Genomic DNA, 14,305 nt, shown 5'->3' on the forward strand with positions numbered 1-14,305 from the left:
ACGTCCACTGCATCTGCCCATAAGGAAGATTCATCTGGCAGCACTGTAAAGGATAGACTCATGGAGGATGAAGCTGCCCCAGTCTATGGGAGAAACTATCAGGGCGCTAGGATAGTGGCAGAGGGAAGAGAGAAAGAAGAGGAGGGTGCTAGAGAAATTGCCCACAGAGAGGCAATAGTACTTAATAGCTTATTTAATGTGGGTAGTGACTTTTTTAGTCAGTACTTGAGAGTCAGTTCCATTTCAATGGAAATGGAAAGTAATTTCCACAACTGCAGTTATTCTAACCAAATTCTGTCCTTCCTTTCCTCCCCCACCCCAGGGGGAAAAAAAAAGTATCTAGTGGAATTTATTACCTATTACCATATTGAGAATGAACTCAAGTTCTCCTTACTTGGGCAGGGCCCATTTGGTTACTCATCAAGAACATTCAGAAACCACAAACAGCCAACCCTACCATTTTCTGGCTTTTGACATTCTGTGTTGCATCCCGGGAATATACCACAATATTGCTAGGTATATATAAATGCTAACATATAGGGGATATTCAAACAAGGTATTCCGTGACTTAAGAAAACATGATGTGTAAACTTGCTAAATAGATTAAAGGGTAATTGTTATAGAAGGGAATTTTCCCTCTAGAATATTTAAAATGTACTTAGACATACATTTCTTCTATTTACATGTAGATTTTAATTATGTAAATGTGCATATAGCTACTGTAGTACTCATCTGTAAAATGAGCTTATTGAATAATTGGACTAGATAACCTCCAAGGTCCCTTCTCTCTCAAAATCTGTGATTCTGCAATATTGTTGTTAGCTATGGAAGAATGTCCCTCTTTGCATATATGTTGAATCAAGACACTCATTTGAAGAAAAACTATTTTTTAAATCTGTTTTCATAAAGGAGTCACATGACTGAATGCTGTTTTACCTGAGTTTCAGCCTCTCTTATAAAATGGTTGTCACATACCCTGTACTTCATTTGTAATAAGTAACCCAGTAGAGGAAAATTCAACCATATAGTAATGTGACATTAAAATAAAATGTGTGACTTTTCCTGCCCTGCTCTTTTTTTTGATGCAATGGCTAGGGCACTGGACCTGGTGTCAGAAAGACCTGAATTCAAATCTGTCTTCAAACACTTACTAGCTGTATGACTCTGAACAAGTAACAACCACTTTTTGCCTCTGTTTCCTCATCTGTAAAAAGGAGAAAAAAATAATGCCTCCTAGAGTTGTTACAAAGATAAAATGAGTTAATATTTGTAAAAAGTTTTGTAAATCTTGAAGTGCTATATAAATGCTAGTCGTTATTTTAAGTTTTTTTATTAATAGCTGTTACTAGGCTAATAATAATGAATTTGAAGATAGTCTAGGCATTCTCATTCAGCAAAATGTAGTCTATTTTGATTTGTAGTCTACTACTTTGAATAATCAGTGATTTCATTAGTGAGGGTACTACCTTTTTTTTTTTTTTAAGCAATCGGGGTTAAGTAACTTGCTCAAGGTTACACGGCCAGTTATTTCTGGGTGTGGTGCTGAGTATCTGAGCCCGGATTTGATCCAGGTCATCCCGACACTGGAGCCAGTGCTCTTACTCACTGAGCCACCTGGCTACCCCTAAGCAATTGGGGTTAAGTAACTTGCTCAAGGTTACACGGCCAGGTGCTTCTGGGTGGGTGCTAAGTGTCTGAGCCTGGGATTCGATCTCCAGGTCTTCTCAACACTGGAGCTGGTGCTCTTACTCACTGTGCTACCTGGCTGCCCCGAGGGTACTACCTTTACCACTACAGATAGCAACCCTTGCATGCCTTCTCTTCCTGTGCTGCACATATCTATCTATTTGCACCTTTTGTATCTTAAGGTACCAATATAGTACGCGGCTTATCCATCTTTCTCTTATTCCCCATGACTGACCTACCTTCTTTTCTTGTCAGACATGTCTTCAGTGATTTTTCCCCCCACTATATCCTATCTTCTAGGTTCGACATTGGGGTAGCATGCTTTTGTTCACTAGCATTTTTCCATTCTCCTTTTTAAGCTGCTTATAATTTTAAGTTGAGAGATTCACCAAATTGAAGAAAATGAACATTTTCCTTAAAGCAGCCCCATGAGGTGTGTCACATAATTATTGTTGTCATTATTTCACAGATAATGACGTGGGATCAGAGAGGTTGCCTGTGGTCATAGCTGTTAAGTGCTGGATCCAGGTTTTGAACCCATGTATTTTGATTTTAAGCTCAATGCCTTTTTTCCATTATATCATGCTGCTTCTTTGAATGTAGATTATTAAGGGGATTGTATTAAAGTAGAGTGAGATTTAGTCCCACCATACTGAATAGATCTCCATCCTAGTTTGCCCTGACTTGTCCTTTTTCATTCATATATTTGCATTTCTCTGAATCCCACTCAATGCTTTTGTGGTCTCCCCGGCCTTCTTTTGAGAAATATGAAAAACTTTCCCATGTTATTTATGCTCCTGTGATAATGCAGTATATCCAGCAGTCTAGGCTAACCCATCTACCATCTGAATACTTCTTTAAGCCATGATGTTTCCTAGAGGTTGTCACTGCTCTAAACTTGTAAAAATTGGGGAAAAGCAGACAACCTGGATTCAGAAGTTCTTGACTACCTGCATTAAATGATTTATTGCAGATAAAAGTTGATGAAGCTTTCTCTCTTAATGTTCTAAATTCTGGGGTGAAAAGTCAAATTGCTAAGATTTGAAAATTGGAATAGAAAATATAATCTGAACATGAAGCAAACCAATATATAACACTCCAGCTTTTCTGAAGAAAGGGAGTGGGGGTGGGGCTGTGCAGAAAGTTGGAATTGCTGGTGATTCTGCTTTGTTCAGATTGTGGGTAGGCAAATGAAAAAATGACTGTAGTTTTGATGACCATCTGTTCGTGTTTCAGAGATCAGGAAACCAGTGCTTTAAATTTCCAAGTTTTACTTTCCTGGTTTACACAGTGTATGGACTAATTTGAGGGGAGAAGCCAGGATCAGTGAAGTCTGGAAGCTAAGGAAATAAAAATGAAGACAGGGACAAGTGTGAGGTAGAACATCAGTAATAAAGAAGGGGGGAGGAGGGAGAGAGAAATATATTTCTTTGATATATTTATTTTACAACAATAAATATAAATTTACTAATAAAGAAGAGGGTAAAAGAGGAAAATATATTTATTTGAAAAATGTGCCCATTGTGATTATCTTAACCTCAGGGCATGAGTACAAATGGGAACCTTTGATTAGTATACTATGAAGAAAAAAAATTCCAAATAATTAAAGATGTTCTTAAGTAATTCTTACAAGACGACTTAAGCTAATAGCAATAACAACGTAGATCTCCTCAGTCATAGAGTGGACATAGCTCAGATGGTCACCTCATAGGGGATGAGGTGAGTGGTCCAATGGAGGGAAACTGGTGGTGGTGGTAACGTTGGAGTTGCTACTGATTATTATTATTGATTTTAATAATATATTTGTATACAGAGTTATACTTTTTCTAAAGCATTTTCACATTATCATGACAGCACCAGGAGGTAGGGAGAAGGGCAGCTATTATCCCCACTTAACTACTGTAGAAACTGACACAAGGTGGCAGAGGCTGTAGAAAATACTTTCTTTTCCCCTAGACTCTATTCATTCCTGCTAACATGATCTTATAGGTTGGTAGTTTAAAAACATTTCCATCCAAGATTCATTTTGGCATCTGAGAAAATTCGCAGTCATTCTTCAAGATTTGTCCCCCAAATTCTCTTATCTTGGATAGCCAGCTTTCTTTACTTTTGCAATATTTCCAGACTCATTTCATTTCTCTATCTAACAAAAAATAAATATTAACTCCTGACCTTTTATTTTCCTACCATTCCTTCCAGTAACTACTTCTACCAATAATAATCTTATCACTTTTCCTTTTTTCATTACAGAATCCAAGAAAATCACAGCAGATTCCTAGGGAAGCTCCAAGGTTAGAAACATTGTGTTGGAGGAATTCCTAGATCTGGTTTGAAATAAGGAAGTGATACTACTTTATTCAGTTTGACTATATTTCCCATCTTACTTTCAACCTTTAAATAATGCCTTCAAAAAAATAGTATGAGGACATGGGGTACATAATTAGAAACCAGTGTCAGAGTTTGCTGTGGATGCCTTGTTAATACTATGGAAGACAGGAGACAGCTATGTGGTATAGTGGGTAGAGAAACAAATCCAACCTAAGACTGAGATAAAATCCAGCCTAAGATTCTTACTAGCTATGTGACCTTGAGCAAGTCACTTAACTTCGTTTGCCTTCATTTCCTCAACTGTAAAAAGGTGGTAATAATGTCACCTGCTTCACAGTGTTGTTGTGGGGATCTGATGAGGTAATATTTTTAAAACTCTTAGCACAGGAGTACAAGGGCAGCTAGGTGGATAGAGTGCCAAGCCTGGAGCCAGGAAGACCCATCTTCATGAGTTCAGGAGAGGCCTCAGACACTTACTAGCTATGTAATCCCATAGTGGAAATAAAAAGAAAATGAATGATCAGTATTGTTCCAGGGTCTTAAGAGAATATGGATAACCTACAGAGAGAATTCAGTAGCAGTAGCACTAAACACACCTATGCGTGCACGCAATGCATGTTGATCTCCATCTTAGGGTAGAAAGTTAAAAGGCTGAAGCAATACCTTGCTGTTCTCCAGGTTATTATTAAAAATGAAATGTGCCTTATGTGAATAGGTGAACAACTTTACAAGGAAACAAAGAAAAAAAAAAGAATAGAAAGAGGTAAAGGGGAATTCTAATCAGGAAACCAGAGGGTAGAGTGATGTGACCCAGAGAAGAAAGGGAGGAACCAGTGTACATATGGAACTGTTTAATAGGTAAAGGAAACGGAACTATTTCTAGAGGGAGCAGGTTCTTATATTTCAGGGAATAAGGAGTGGATCCATCACTCTACTAAAACATACTAATCAACACATTTTCCCAGTTATTTAATTAATGGAAATGAATAGGGATTATAGGGCTATTACAATAAATTTCTAGGACAATTTATATGGTAAAGATTGAAGTTGTTGTACATGAGAAGTTTAGATAATTGTCTCTGGTGTGTGGGATTGACTCTCACTCAAAAATACCTATCTTTCTGGCTTTCCCTGATGTCTGAAAATCCACCATTTAAGATTAGTTAGATAGATGGAACATTTATTAAGCACTTACTGCGTGCCATGGATTACGTTAAATGCTACAGATAAAGGAAGACATTTCCTATAATTAGAGAGGGTACATTCTAACAGGGGAAGACAATCCATAAAGGAATAATGGAAAGGGGGAATAAAGAGCTGGTAAGGAGACTGGGAAGTGGTATGGAAATTAATTCTAGCTAAAGCATTATCCCATGCTAAAATGTCAATATTGGGATATTAAACATTGCCATTCATTAATGACTTAATTTGAATTAATTTGTGAGATTACTTTTTACTGCCTCAGCACAGAATCGAGTAAGTTTTACTTGGCAGTAGGGTCCAGAATATAGAGTGCTACCTCAGAGAGTTGAGCTCCAAGTGAGGTGCAGTGGGAGCATCATGGGGTACTTCATAGTTAGACATTAAAAGGGAGGTTGGAGAGAGCGAAAGACAAAGTTTACCTAGTTTACGATTGTACTTGTGACCTTGCTTGACTAAACTGAATCACTGTGGCAAACTAGGTGTAAAGGAGGAGGTTTTGGGTTCTGTATTTAGCAAGTTTTTGTTTTGATTTTTGTCATTGTAGGGGTGTGCATATGTTAACAAGGATGACTGAGTTGGAAGAATATTTATTCTGGCAAAGCACTGGATAGGCTCGTTATGCTCAATGAAGGCTCAAAGACCTTAAAGTTACTATACAAGTAGTACTGAATATTACAAAGGCATTTTACCAAATGGAATAAGACAAACTGTTCTTACTAGTAAGCAGTTCAATTAGCAGTGTATACAATCTAAAACACTTGGAAGTTAAGGGGAAACAGGGAATTGAGACATAACTATTTAACTTAAATAGTACTAATCACATAAAATGTATTGCCAGGAAAGACCACATAAGCACTAGTATACGTGGGATCTGAGGCATATTTGGGGTCAGAGGGTATACGGAGTGAGGGCAAAGGAAGAACAGTTTTCAAAAGCTATGGAGGGAAATTTAAAGTCAGGACAAGAACTTTGTTCATGTCTCTCATTTCCTTATGACTCTCCAACTTCATAGTCATTTAAAGGCCAATCTAGGAGTGGAGGGTAAGAGTTTAAAATTTGTCTTCAAAGTGGAATGAAGTAAGCTTTTGGGTTTTTCTTTCCCAGCCTTTTTCCCAGCCAATACTTAATAGATTTCTTTCATGAATGCTTTAGCATTTTGAGCCAAATCTGCTATAAACCAAATTTTTCTCAATTCAGATATGCATTTCCTAAAATCATAGCTTTAGAGCCGGAAGAAACCTTACTAGTCCAAGCACTTTATTGTACACATGAAGAAACTGTGACCTTTAGAAGTTAAATAACCTTCCCAAGAATGTGAGATCCTTGCTTGTTAAATCAACCTGCAACTGGTTTCTGTTGATCCTATTTTTCTCTGCTACTGCAAATTTAAATGTCTACACAGTTTTCTTGTCCAGGTAAGACATCCATGTTAATTATCTTCCCGCTGATTACTTACTAAATATTATATTTCATTTTGACTTTGAGATCTTGCTTCATGACTGCAGTGGAAAATAGTATTTGTTTCATGAGTTAGGAAATAAATAGATCAGGTGGTTAGATCAAGAGAGCTGATATTGAGTGGCTATTACATCAAAGTACTTATGTGAAGACAGTAATGTTAGTACATTTGTCTTCTGGATTTCTTCCATGGATATTGTCCAAGTGATATTTTAGTACTTCAGAATACTTCCAGAAGCTCTTCACCTGCTGCCAAATTTAATAGAGTTGGACAAATATCCAGGGCTGGGGAACCTGTGGCCTCAGGGCCACATGTAGCCCTCTGGGTTACAAAGTGTGGCCCTTTGACTGAATCTATACTTTATAAAGTTTGGATTCATAGAAGCATTTATTAAGGGCCTACTCTGTCCTAGGCACTGTGGTAATCACTGGGGATTAAGAAAGGCAAAAGACAGTCCCTACCCTCAAAGAATTCTCATTCTATGGAGGAGACAACTTACAAACACTGAGTGCCTACTATGCAAGAGTACTTTGCTGGTCTCTGAGAGAAAAACAAAGTGTCCCTTTTAGCCCCATGTGGCTAAAAAGCAGAGATACAACCAGTCAACTAAGCATGTATCTGTTTTCCTGCTTAACCTTTTGAGGCTTGAGCAAATAGTTTATTAAATGATCATTCACATTACTTGTGAATTTCTTTATCAATAATTGCCTTTTATAAAATATGTGAAAATAAATTTTGAATACATACATACATACATCTACCAAACTAAAGCAAGACATTCTTGACTTGTATTTAAATTTAATATAAAATTGCTAACTTTGATATATAAAACACATGTTGTCTCCTAGCATGATTTTTTAATTATCCTAGATCTGTGCTTATGTGACTAATTCCTAAAAATGTTAACTTTGCAATTAATTTGCAACATATTATTTAGTTACAGTGGGTTTTTCTATTGTAAAGTACTGGTGTGCCTATAGGTTATTTGACTGAACACTTGCACTTTTTCCCCTCATATTGGTTTTAGGGAAGTGATTTCTTTCCTTCACTTATCTCCCCTGATGCTTTTCATTTTGGTTACAACCTCAGTAACTTTGCAGGAATTACTTTTGTCAATTCCGGTGATATTTTCTCCTTTTTGATGCCAGATCATACTGATTTCTCTATTATAATGGTTTCTACTTAAGATGAGATTTTTTGTTTTGTTTTGTTTTTCTTTTCAAATATAAACATTATCTTTGCTGATCCCCACAGTCCAGGGAAGACTTGGTGTACCCAGGCATGGTATGTCAGTGTCAGGTGGGGGAGAGGACATAAAAGAATGAAGCTTTGGGAAATTATGTCTTGTGAAGAAAAGAGCAAAGTTCCCCAGCCCCCCTCATATGTTGACTTCCTGATCTGGCAGGTACTTCTGAACTCTGAATTCCTATTCCAACCTTCTAATTTTCTCCACCTCTAAGGTTTCAGCATTCCAGTGATAGTTACTAACCTGGTTCGACTTTTTGTCTTATCTTTGCTCTTCTGAACTTGGGTCCTGCCTTCTCTTCCCTAGTCAGGGATTTGCCTCACCACTGATACTACCAGTTCTCCCTCAGACAGCACAGAACAGTTATCTTCATCATTTTCTCTAGTTATTGTCACCCATTTGAGGGTGTCTTACTTGAATTTCTTCCCTTATCAAGATGCTCTCATTTCTTTAGTCATTCCTGGTATGTAAGTGGTATCCTTAATCTACCTTTCCAGTCAGGATCTGTGTCTCACTGACAATCTAAATCTTAATCCCATATAATCTCCAGAATATCACTATGTGACTAGATGACTTTCACCCAGAGTATAAAATGACAAAATTGTAACTATGGAACTCTACTCCTATGTGCCCAACTCCCAGCCCAGCTTTGTTCTATCACCATTTGAATGTCACCATTTTCCCGTACTTCAGACTTGGAACCAGCTATAGTCTTCTTCTCTTTCCTTCTCTCTCTGTTCCCTTCCTCTGGCCTTCCCTTTCCCCTCTGCTCACTCTCCTTTGTGATGACAATCAAATCACACATTTTTAGTATTTTGTATGTTCTCTCCCAGATCTTTCCTCCATCCCCGATTTAAATCCATATCTTACCAAAAGGCTACCAACAGTTTCTGTCTTATTGACTTCACCTATACATATCTCATTTATTGGTTCATTTAGTAAATACTTAATAAGCATTTACTGGGTGCAGAATATTTTCCTAGAAGCTCTCTTCATTACAGTCCATCTTAAGCACAACTGTCAATAATGTATTCCACAACCTCCACTTCATCTGTACCATTATCCTCTATCAGTTTATGAATCAAGATGAAACTCTTTACCATGGGTTTTGTAGTGGGCTGCCCATTGACACTCTACTCATTACATCAGATACTCACCTACATACCTACCACATCTTGCCTTGCTTTTCTTCACCTTTGCTCCTTCAGGTACCTCTCTAGATCCTAACAACAGCCACCTAAGTCTATTATCTTATCACCATTTAAAAGCACATACAAAAAAAAATCCAGTTTTCTATATTAACTCTCTTCCATGAGCCTGCCTGATTTGAATCAGTCAGTTGGCAACAATATTTTTGATGTTCAGTAAGCCCTCTGTGATTACACTCATGTATGTAGCCTTCAAAATTGTACACCAAATTTTGTGAAGATATATTTATTTATTCATCTTTATTTCTTTATGTGTATTTCTATGTACATAGGTTTATGATTTATGCTATGAGTGGGGAAATTTGTAAACATGGAAAAAAATAATTCCATTGTGACCCAAGGAAGGTTTAGGAATCAATGAGAAATAGTACTTTAAAAATATTATATTGCTGGGGGCAGCCCAGTGGCGCAGTGAATAGAAAACCGGCCCTGGAGTCAGGAGGACCTGAATTCAAATACGGCCTCAGACAGGGAACACAAAAACTAGCCATGTGACCTTGGGCAAGTCACTTAACCCCAATTACCCTCCAAAAAGCAAAAAAATACATATATATGTTATATTGCTAACATAAGATATTTGTATTAAAAAGTAGCTCTTCGTTTTTTGGTTGCACATACTCTTGACATCTTTTCACTCCTTACCTTGGGTCCATTTTACTTATCATTAGCACCTCCACCAAAATTGGACTGGAAAAAGAAAAGAGGTGTTCAGACATGTGGCTACTTGCATCCTCATTTCACTGAATTAATATAACAATAGTGTAAACATTCTTTCTATTCATAGAATAGTCAGTTTTCGCCACATCAATAAAGTATTTCTTTTCCTTTTTTTGCACGGAACATTTTGCTGCCAGACTTCTAGTGTAGGGCAAATAGCATCTGATTAAGAATGTTCTGGATGGGTTAATTAGTGTGGTGACTATTATTAAGCAAACTGCTTGTTAGTATTATGCCTATTTGATCTTGGTATTGATGTGAAGTAATTGACCATAGAGCCACATTCAGAAAAGCTGGAATAAAATTTTGTGATTTACATTATGAGAATAAGTTGTTTGTATTAAACATTTCTTGGAAAATATTACTTTCATGGCACAGAGGATCCGGAGACTGGTTTCTTTCTTTCTTTTTTTTCAGAAATGATTTTTCCCAACATGCTATAATGAAATAAATGTAACACCAGCTATAATGGAATAAAAAAGTATTCAAGAATTATGGTGACTCCTGCCTTCAATATAGCTTACATAGTATAGAAAGAATAGGACAGGGGCTGTTTGTGCTTCCACTTTCAACAAAGGATGCTTCTCATTTTAGATTCCACTCATCCTCTAAATACTTCTGCTGGTGACTATCACTCTAATAAATAGACCATCAGAGAAAAATATGAAAATATACAGTAAACAAGGAAAACCTATTATGCAACCCCCTTCCTTCCAGTGCAAGATTATTGCCTATATTATTCAGTGGTATTTTGTCCAGTCTATTTTTAAGTATCCCTAGCTATAGCATTTCCCAAGAGAATTTATTCCTCGATCTAATAAATTATGCCGTCAGGGAATTTTTCTTGAGATTCAGCTTAAATTTTCCCTTTCTTAATTTCATCTCATTACTCCTAGTTATACCCCCTTGTACCAGGCTAAATAATTATTCTCTCTCCTTGGAGACTCCTATTATGTACCCCTCTACTTGTCACTTAACCAGACTATTCATATTTAGTTCCTTTAATCTGTCCTCATAAATCAATTCTTCTATTCCCTTAATCATTGTTATTGCTCTTCTAAGAACTCTCTCTAATTTTCAACATACTCAGTACTGAGGTGTACCCAAACGAAATTCAGTATTCCAGTTAGAGTCTAACCAAAGTGTTCTGTCAAACCTGGCTGGGGTCTTTCCATTCTCTGTACTCTATATACAAAACTATACATACATACATACATACATACACACACATATGTGTGTTTGTGTGTGTATATATATACATATATAGAGAGATATATACATATACTTATATATCAGTAAACATCTACTAAATGTCATTGAAAAGTTAGGTCACATTGGTACACATGTATCATGTAATAAATTGAGTTTAAGTGGTTCTCACTTCCATTGTGCATTTTTAAGAAATTAAATCTTAGTTGGTTCTTTGGTTGTTTCCTGGACATGTTTATATCTTTCACATTTGCTGTATTTGCTCATGCCTCTATTGATTTCACCAACACATCAAGATACTCATCTGTGTCTTGTGCAAAATGGGATTTCATCCATCTTTGAAAACACTTAGAAAAAGTGTTAAATAAAACCAGGCCTAGCACCTCGCCCAAAGCTAAATTCCTTGTCAGTTACCAATCCCCATTGTTTACAACCCTTCAGCCAATCTTCAGTCTCTTTTAATTTGTGATACTGTTCTCCAGTATGAATGGATTTTATGAGTAAGATGGACCATGATACTGCTTACCAAAATGGAGATGTGTTGCATCAGACTCCTTTGATTTATTATTGTATACTCTTAACACTGTTTCTCTTTACTTTAAATAATTTTAAAGCTTGCTTGGCACTCTTAATGACCTAGAAACAGATATCTTGCCTTAATTGTTTTACTCTCCTTTAATAGATGATTACAGATGTTTCTCTTCAATATTTTTTTCATTGTTTTAGCGGAGGCTTAAAGGTATTGTCAAGGCCAACATTCTACTTTTTTGTGAGACTTTTTGATAAAAACTGTTCCCTGCTTTTTCCATGAAGTTTCAGGAAAATAATTTAGATTGATTAATTAAGCATTTTAGCTAATTCCCTTAACACCAGAGAATATATCATCCAAAATTGATAATAAATATTCAGGATTTCCTTTTTGCAATTTTTAGACAAATGGCTATTTAGATCAATTTTAAGAATGATTTTTGATATTTTAAACTCATAATTACATATTTGCTTTATGCTTGTATATTTTCCTTCAAAGCCAGTGTTTTTTAAAAAGCTAATATAAGCCTATCCTCCCTCCCCCCATTTTCCAAGCTGTAGCAGTAATAATTAGAAATCTTTTTTAATGTCTGCATATCTATTTTGAAGATTTTTCTCAAAATACTCAAAACTAGAACAGACTTTTAAAGGAATGCAGAAATTGTGTATAAAACAAGTGAATTTTGTCCCATATGACTTTTTGGACTCAGGAAATGTAATAACTTAATTCAACCAATGAAGATTTAATGTACTTGAAATTCATTCATGAGGGTTTAAAATGACATTTTCTTGTTCTCAGCCTCCTTTTCACAGAAGCTTATCACAAAAGGCTTGGCTAAAAGACAGTAATTTTTTTTAATCTGCTGGAGCACCCAGGAAGATGCCAAGGGGTGGAAGTATCTGCATTGGTAGAGTAATGAAGTCACAGATATTTGTGGTATTGAAATGGTCACATGTATGTAAAGTCCTACAGGTGATGTATAGTTGGGCCATGGAGGGGGTTTATTCCTTTAGCAAAGCAAAAAGGAGCAGGTTCTACCAGAATAGAAAGACTGATAGACTGTGTTTGTTGTCTGAGAAACCACCTACATTTGTAGGGCCTTAACACCTTGTAGGCTCCAGGGTGAAGAATTTTTTCAGCCATAATAACTCTTGAAGACCATCTTCTTTTAAAGTTGTAGAGAAGTTGTTTGCCGTACTGGTAGATGAAATTACAGCTTGTGGAAGTGTCTAAGAGTGTGTATATGTGTGTGCCTTAAGCTTCTTCAGGGCAGAGTGGATCCATCTTTGCGTCCCCAGTGTCTAGCATGGTTCTTGGCACACAGGTAGAACGAATGATTGTTGGATGAATGAGTATTCCATTTGGAGATTATTTTCAGAAATAACTGATGCTGATTCAGGATGCAATGATGATCATTAAAGTCCCTTCTGTATGCAATATTCTGATACTGTGGTTTGATGTTTTCCTTCTCTTTAATTTCTGTAGCACTCAGAAAGATAACATAGTATATATACTACAGGAAAGGAAGAGACATTTACTGTCTACTAAGCTCTAGGAACTGTATTAAGCACTTTGCAAATATTATCTCATTTGATTGTCACAACATCTCTGAGGTAGATGTTATTATTATCTCTATTTTAAAGGGGAGGAAACTGAAGTAGACAAAGGTTAAATGACTTGCCCCCAGTCACAAAGGTAGTCCGTGTCTGGGATAGCATTTGCATTCAGGTCTTCCTGATTCAAGCTACCTCTGGGCTTAAAGTAGAGAATTCAGGCCCTCAGTTGCCACGTGATTAAGTCATTTCACTTCCCCGAACTTTAGTTTCCTCATCTGTAAAATGGGGATAATGATACTTGCATTTTTCATCTCCCAGGGATACCAGAAACAACATATTTTTTAAATTGTTAAGTACTTTACAAATGTGAACTGTCATTATCAGAGTCTGCTTTACAAACTACAGCAGTAGATTTTATCCTTTCAGTATTTCCTTTTGTTCGATGTAAAAAGATTGCCTTCTTTTCCTAAAAAGGCTATCAAAGCCCACTTGAGGGTAGGCATCATCATACCTTCTCTTCCTTTATATCACCTATAATGCCTTCGCAGCTTCTAGGTCATTGTTATGTCTGCTATAGGTATTTGATAAGTGCTTGCTGGTTTAAGAGTCTGAATTTTTTTAAATGTCTTCTCCTCCAATGCTTCAGTCTGTCTGTGATAGATACTTTATTGTGTGCAGAGGAGAGGAAAAATGAAAGTCTCTTCAGTTCAATTCAAGCATTTATTAAGGGCCTACTATATGCAAGACAATTCTCCTTGAGCTGGAGAATCCAGAGTATTAAAAAGGTAAAAGACTCCAGAAAACCTTGAAAGAAGCATTAACAGCTGCAGTTCCAAGGTGCTCACTATGCATGGGCTGTGGTATGATAAAAAATGGGTAGGGTTGGGGGCGGGGGGAAGTAGCTAGGTGACATAGTGAATAGAGCACCAGCTCTGGAATCAGGAGGACATGAGTTCAAATCCGACCTCAGACACTTAATACTTATTAGCCATGTGACCTTACTTGGGCAAGTCACTTAACCCAACTACCCTGCCTTTCCCCCTCCAAAAAGCAAAAAAAAAAAAAATGGGGGGAGGGTTAATGAAGGATATTTTAAATAGAATGATGAGGTAATAGTCCAAATATGAATGAAAAGAAGCCCTAGCCTACATGACTTGGAGAAAG

At 36.7% G+C, this 14,305-nt stretch overlaps 1 protein-coding gene across 10 annotated transcripts in view; it reads left to right on the forward strand.

Moving 5' to 3' along the window:
• Positions 1–14,305, forward strand: part of GTDC1 (glycosyltransferase like domain containing 1) — a 476,083-nt gene that overhangs the window by 378,334 nt on the left and 83,444 nt on the right. The window lies entirely within an intron of this gene.

The sequence above is a fragment of the Petaurus breviceps genome, unplaced genomic scaffold (genome assembly GCF_028583685.1).
Source record: "Petaurus breviceps papuanus isolate PSGF00001 unplaced genomic scaffold, PetGlider_PUasm1.0 90723, whole genome shotgun sequence".
NCBI lineage: Eukaryota > Metazoa > Chordata > Mammalia > Diprotodontia > Petauridae > Petaurus > Petaurus breviceps.